At 34.8% G+C, this 7,813-nt stretch overlaps 1 pseudogene; it reads right to left on the bottom strand.

The window, feature by feature from the left end:
* Window positions 1-1,167: 1,167 nt before the first annotated feature.
* On the bottom strand, window positions 1,168-4,931 carry LOC149188459 (large ribosomal subunit protein uL2-like; annotated as a pseudogene).
* Between the last annotated feature and the right edge of the window lie 2,882 nt (window positions 4,932-7,813).

Below are 7,813 nucleotides of genomic sequence, written 5' to 3' on the forward strand. Positions count from 1 at the left end.
GCAGTGGAATTTTACCAAAAAATGTTGGTGTGGTGATGGTAGTGTCACGTAAGTTTCCCCCAATAGTTCAAAATATTCTAGGCAATGTCAAGGAAAATTACTTTCTCTATTCCTTAACTCATATTTCTCCCTATCAACGTTTTGATAAACCAATTATCAGGATCATAGAATGATCTTATCTTTAATGAGGGAGTCCAGGGGCTAACAATTTAAGGAGATGATCTTTTTTTTTAAGCCGACAGTCTTGTTTGACTTGCAAGGAATTGGGTGTCAAACTTGCTGCCGAGAAAATCTTATTCACATTTCAAAATTTCAAGTATGACTTGGGGCTGAGTTTGACTGAGAGGATTTCACTTAATACTGTTTAGTCAAGGAAAAGAATCAAATTCAGAGTCCATTTGAATTATGATTCATGATGCGTAGTAATAGAGTTGGTGAGATTAATAGGGTTCATCCTTACCGCGATCTGTTACACTCGAATGGCATGAATTTCAAAAGGGTGAGTTAGGATATAAATATTGGGAAATTTTAACCATATAAATAACTCAAACCTTACACCTGAGATATGATATAAATCTTGGGAAATTTTAACCAAATAAATAACCCAAACCTTAAACATGCTAGTGTGAAATCAATTGTTTGAAGTGTGGCTAATGAAGACAAATTTCTTAAATACTTTTAAAATTTAACATACAAATAATTTATAAAATCAAGGCATTTTTTTGTCAATCAAATGTCAAACCGGATAACAGTTCAAGCGTTAAATCGCAATGACAATCCCAAATTGACAAGGTGTACTGGAAAAATGTTCAAAACTCATTGGGAACATCGTAATCCTACAGAATTCTCGTCTAAAGCAACCGAAAATGTTACCTAGCTTCGGAATATGGAATGTTAATTATATAAAATGACCAAAAGGTAAATAAATAAAACTAGCTATCAGAACCAGCACAAAAAATGAATGATAAACAAAATGAAAATGGGGAAAAATGTCGCATACTCACTCCATAAGACTGTCATCCGCTTCCATACTCAATGCTTCCCAAGCAGGTCATTCAACTGGTGTCCACATCCTCATATCCATAGTAGAATTCATCAGATACATTATGACAAAATAAAACACCAAAATAAGACAATGAAATCCTTGAAAATATAAATGAACTAAGATTAGTTGTCCATCTTTGCAGTTGCTGATGCAGCTTGCTCACGCAGACGACCAGTCCTTGAAGCAATAAGCCCAACTTTTTGCCCCGGTGGTGCATCACGATGTACAATACTAGCATGGCTAATATGTTGATGCTTACCACCACCATGAGGATGCTCAACTAGATTCATAGCCACAACACGAACCTTGGGCCAACAATTTCTTTTGACCCTGTATTTGTGGTATGCATTGCCAGCCTTGAGCATTGGTTTTTCTGTCCTTCCACCTCCAACAACTTGACCAATCATAGCTCTACAACCACTTGGGAAAATATTCTTAGCACTAGAGAGAAGATTCACCCTGGAAAGTGAGACATTTAGAGTTAGCACTCCCGTCATATAACAAAATTGAAATTCAACATAGAACCGAGATTCAACATACAATCTGAAAATAAGGCCCCAAGTAACCTGTAAAGTGTGATTAACATGTTTCCTATAAATTTTAAGAAGCATTAAAATACTTATTTTTTCTTTCTAATATTCCCATTCAGACAACATAGATCTATGGAACCATGATAAAAGTTAAGCAGTTCCACTCTTCATTCTCGTGTTTCCACTACCAAATATTCTAGCTTAAAGTAATTTAAATAAATCTGTTGATGTTGACTATGTTCTTTTTCCTATGCATGGTGTTATAAGCAAGACAAAGCACCACATCATATCATGTTCTCTTATTTTGAACTCCATTTTTCGTAGATGCCACCTTGCATATATGTTATCCATCAAGATTATGGGCATGTCACTTCCAATAAGGTTATGTAAGCTGATTTGTCTGTTACTCATGTAAATATTCTTCTAAATGGTTAAATGTATATGTGTAAAGCTAAGATAGGGATTTATTTGACCTTTTCCTATTGCTCATTTTTTCCTACAGCGTTTACTCCACGATATATTGGAAAAAATAATATCTACCAACATATTTCTGGAGTTAATTCTTAGCTATGTGGCTGACTAGTCAGAATCTAATCCATCAAAGTCACCCAAGGATTGTTCTTGGTCCCATCCACATGAAATGACTCCTTGCAGAGTCAAATAGCCCACAAGGAGCACATGTCAAAAGAAGGATTTGAATCTAGGTGGAGAGGATAACTTCTCCTAAACATCCAAGCTAAATCCTATTAACTTGTTTGAAGCTTGTAATGACGCTTTCACATTGAAAAAAAAAAAATCACACACAGAAAACAAGGTTACATTATCCATCAAAAAGAAACAAAACCAAAGACAAACATATACATAATGTAAACCTTAACTCCAAAACATAATTGAAAGTTTCTTTTGAGACCTGACATGTTGTATGTAAAGTTGGTAAAATAAAATAAAAAATCTGCTCAATTTTAACATCATGCTATAAACCCCCCAAAAAATATTAGTAGTATATGTGTTTGTATTTTTGAATTCCATCTAATGTATATCTATTATCTATTTGATATTGCTTTTTCACTGTGACTCATGCCAAACACAACTCTGTGCTTATTGGGCTTCAAACATCTCACATTGTCTTTGTAGGCCTCAATCATCCACTTATGGATATTCAATCATCACAATCTCTCTGCTTATGGTTTCACACTCAGTTGTAGTGATAACCCAAGACTTGCTCCAAATGTCCCTCTCTATATATGATAAATGAAAAGGGCATATAGGCATTCAAATTTGCAATAAAAAATGGCTTGGCTCGTTGAAAAGTTCCACGTGACAAAGAAAAATTCTCTTTTGCTTTGATGGATCCACCTAAAAAAGGGAATGACCCCGAAAGTTTTCTCTTTAAAGGTTCAATTTTAACCAAAATAATCCATCCTATTCATTCTTATACACCTACAAGCCAGCCTTCGTAATGGTTCTGATTCTCTATGCCTCCTAGGTTAAGGTGCAGGAGCCTTACTACCATGCCCATAAGTTGATTCAAGATTAAATAGTGTATTTTTGATGCTGAAAGATATCAATGCGTATCCAAGTCCTGAGGCTTTTTATTGCAAACTATTATGGTGATACATATTTGGGGCAAGAGTTTTTCATCATTGCATCTATCTTTGTGCTTGACAAAGAAAATGTTATGTACAATATGTCTTGGTTTATGGAGGGTTGGCCTTTTCTTCCAAGGCCTTAGGAGGCATGTTTTAATATATTCACTAAATTCTTATCCTTAGGCATTATTTGAGTGCAAATTTCTAGCCTGCCTCTTGGATATCAGAATGCTAAGTCCCTCAAGGCAATTATAAATGTTTTTGTAGATTTGTTGCCATGGCCATAGGGATAGTTGATCTATCAAATTCTACCTCTACCCAAATAATTTAGCTTGATTTGAGAAAGGTTCTTGCAGAAAAATTCATGATATATTATAATCACTGCAGTTGGACAAAAATGTTGGATTATGAACACATTTTTTTTCTGAGAATAACCTCGTCTAAAGGCTAAATATAAAACTGCTTCTCAAACAAGTATGCACAAAAATAGAGGACCACTTGATGAGAGGAAAATGTGGTCAGTCACCACTGAGTAGAAAAAATCTCAGATAGATCTAATCTCAGGCCCTCCTGACTCTGAAATTCTCACATTCCTCTGGTACTAGCACTGGTCCTATCAATGTTAGGGTAACTGTAGAAAATAATATTGCGGATAATATGTCATCTTAGGTAGGGGAGATGATGCAGCTTAAATAAAAGAAAAACATATCTTTATGATAATCTTAAAGGTGAATGTCAATCTTACATCCTCCTGGGGCCAGATCTGGTCTTGGGATTTTGGGTGAAATTGTAGCAAATATTATGGCTAATGTGTGTTTTGAGATGGGGAAGATGTTGGAAATTAATCCTTTGGATAAGAGGACGGGTGAAAGGAAATCGGGATTGCTAAGGAACCCATGAACTTCAGATAAGTCTTGTTTGAAATATGATGACAAGGGTTGAATTGAATTTAAGTTAAATAAGAAATAAAAGGTGGAATCTTTCAGATTATATGACCCTTCAATCAAGGAGAGGTTGGATAAATTGGTGCTTTTTGTTCAACTTTCTGATAGGGTTTTCAATTATCTAGTATAATATGTAATGTTGTCAATCTCTATCAATCATTTACTAAGAGACCAAAGAATGTATCACATAAGCTAAATAATTGACATAGCGATCTTGTACATTAATTTCTCTCTAATAAAATTTTATTTACTTGCAACAAAAATGAAATTGAAGGAAAACACAAATTAAAACAATGGCATTCACTAAAGATTCACTGGTTTTCAAGTGGGGGTGGTGATATCACCCACTAGAGTTCTTCTTAGCTCCAGAGGGAAGCTTCACCCTGGTGGTGCCGTTATTGATATTATGGCTGATGGAGATGGAATAGTCTCTAGAAGCCCTAGCAAATGAACCTTGATCACCGATATTCTGTTCCACGTTGTAGACAATGCCTCCATCGCGAATAGATCTCAAGGGAAGCAAATTACCCATAGCCAAATTGGCCTTCTTTCCGCACTAAAAAAATTGTCCCGTGTACATACTTTTGGCTGCTAGGAAGAGCTCTTTCTGATGCTTGTAACAGAATGGGTGTCTGAAGGTCACCTTGTAGAGGGGAGGGCTGTGGCTAGGGTCGTGCATTATGTCCTTGAAAATTCCCTTGATGTAGCCATTGCACTCGCCATGTTCAAGGCTTCTGAAACGTGCACGTCCATCCCTGTGATGGGTGTGGGATATGAACACAAAACCTACTCCTTTTCTCTTTGCACGAATAACATGACCCATGTTTGCAGACCAGAGCATATCACTACACAGAGAGTTTGGATTTGTTGCACCTCTGAAATTAGAAGTAACAGATATGGCTATATATACAACTCGCATTTACACTAGTTTCACTATTAAGCTTTTAAAAGTAATAGTAAAATCAAGACTTACATGATCGTAGTTTGAAGCAATGCAATTGAAGAGGTTTTTTTTTTATCCATTGGTTGTTTGATGCAAATTCTATGATTCCTCTACTTAGGACCCCAAATGCAGGGATTTCACAGAAGATGGAGTATTACATGATTTAATAATGTGGACTATGGATTTTGTAAGGGTGGAAGAATCAATCAGGCCATGGAAAATACAATGTGAATTCAAAATGTGCAAATGATCCATTGGCAAAGTTTAGCTACACTAGTACAGTGGTGAAATTCCACAATATAATGGATATGGAAGATATGGAATTAGTAGTTCCCAACTAGGTGTCCCTAGTTAAATTTCCATTATAAGCACCGATAAAATTTGAAATCAATCGGGTGGTTGAGATGTCGAGCTTTGGGGGTAACCAAACACATAGATCTATCGAAAATATAGCCCCACCATAGAGATTTGGATCGGCTAGGTGCTATCATCACAAAAACAATGCCAAGTTTTAAAACAATTCCAATTATCAAGGAAGTATCTATGATCTATAACCCCTATGGTTTACCACCAAAGCACCCAAAACCCCAAAATTATGGCCTCTTAAGTTTAATAATTTTTTCCCTCATGATCAAGCCAATTCTAGTCCACATAGTTATACCATGACAACAAAACCTTCTCAATGAGCGCTGGAATTTCAATGAGAAAATAAAAGTAGAGGAAGAACTCAAAAAATAAAGCAAGAAAATTGAATTGCGAGAAAGAGAAAAACGAGAGATAAAAACACCTTAGAATCCCAACAATTTGAAGTGGAGGAACAAAGGATTCGGCATGCGTGGGAAGATGGCCAAAAGATGGCTGGAAGAATTATGTAAATGGGAGAGGCTTATTGATCTCACATGCTTGTGTTGCAATCAAGACAACCTGAAACCTTCGTGTGTTTCATATGAGCCGCCTGTTCATTACTTTTGAAATGCCGATTTTTACCCATAACATCCAACCTAAAATTTAGTGAAATATTTTTTTATATTCCTCTCACTTGGAAAAGAGTTTTATTTGAGCTGACTTCGGTACATTCAGAGCCTAAATAGTTTACCATTACTTTCAAAATGCCGACTTTTACCCATAGCATCCAACTTGACAATTTAGTGAAATATTTATTTATACTCATCTCACTTGCAAAAGAGTTTTATTTGAGCCGACTTCGGGACATCCGGAGCCTAAATAGTTTACCACTGTTAGGCCTGATGGATTATAATAAATGATTTTCATAAAATTTCACACACTAAACTTTATTTTGCTTAACATTTTCACATTAAAACTTATTTTACCGAGTTTCCTCAAATTAGATATTAAAATTGATTTTCAAATAAAATAAAATGGCTATATTTTTTAATATTAAAAGTTAGTTTTAATTTTCCCCATGGTATAGATCATGATAGAATGGGTTGTTAAGGAATTTCTTATGATGTTATTGGTTTAAACATCGATTAGCTTAGTGTGCCACATGTGAGGTAATGTGGGTACACTTGGAGGTGATTGTGGTAGTGGATAGAATCGATCCCCTATCACGTAAGTACAAGCTCGCTAGAGTTGTAGATTCTGCCATATACAAAAATAACAATAATAATATTAATCTATTTTATTTTATTTTATTTTATTAAATTAATTATCTATCAAAATTAGATGTTATTAAAATCACATTATTTTATTGGAAGTAGTTTAGGTGATGGAAACAAGGGAACTAATTTTCTTGTAAGCATTTTCTAAATTATGTCTCCACTCAAACACTCTCATAGAAAAAAAAAGTCTTGACCCCCCCCAAAATTCCTAAAAGGAAACTCTCAAGCAAGCCACCCAATGTCACGTTGGTGGCCTTCTCTCACTCTTTAGACTACAAGAAGGATATCCTTATCAAGGGTGGAATCCTTAAAGATTGAGCTAAGTCAGGTCATTGAGTAATGAAAGGAAGTTCCTTAACGAAGACTAGTGATTTGACACTACTCACACTCAAGGTAAAAGGCGAGGGATAAGTGTGTGAATAGTCAAACAAACCATGAATTATTAACAAATTTTGAATGATTTTAATTAGACAATTATGCTTATTCATGCAACTAAATTATACTTGAAAAATGAAAGATAAAACTTGCTCAATTAACCATATAACATGAGATGCCAGTGAAGCATATATAAAATGGCACAATAAAAATAGAAAATGAATCATAAATTGTGGCCATACAAGTAAGGCATTAGATCATTCATTCATCATATTCATGAGCATTAGATATTGGGAGTCTATTATCATCATCAAGAGACCATTCCACAATTAAGAGATCATACACCAATAGTATTAACTATGTTTGGGATGAAAAATAGTTATGTGTTTGTGATGATAAATAAAGGAAATATTCAAACTTGTCGTTGTTACTAATGACAATGAAGACAACAAAGTTGAATGCAGACTAGTTACATATTTGTAACATTCAAATGTCATCCATTTATCATCAATTTATCACTATTTATAGTTGGGTAGTTTGTAACCATAGAATTATGACCCAAACGATGTATTTGTAACATTCCAAAGTCTGTAATTACAACTAATGAACCATGAGCAATACCATTAGCGTGTGAGCACAATAACCACTATGTATTTAGAACAAATTTCCATTAAGACTAGAGACCAATGTAAGTTTTAAAGCACCCATAAACAATAATAAATTCCATATGTCAACATCAAATCTTTAAGAATTGTGTGCATTGTC

This window comes from Pinus tabuliformis, chromosome 3_1 (genome assembly GCF_031772625.1).
Source record: "Pinus tabuliformis cultivar Carrire ecotype Pingquan chromosome 3_1, CPIR1, whole genome shotgun sequence".
NCBI lineage: Eukaryota > Viridiplantae > Streptophyta > Pinopsida > Pinales > Pinaceae > Pinus > Pinus tabuliformis.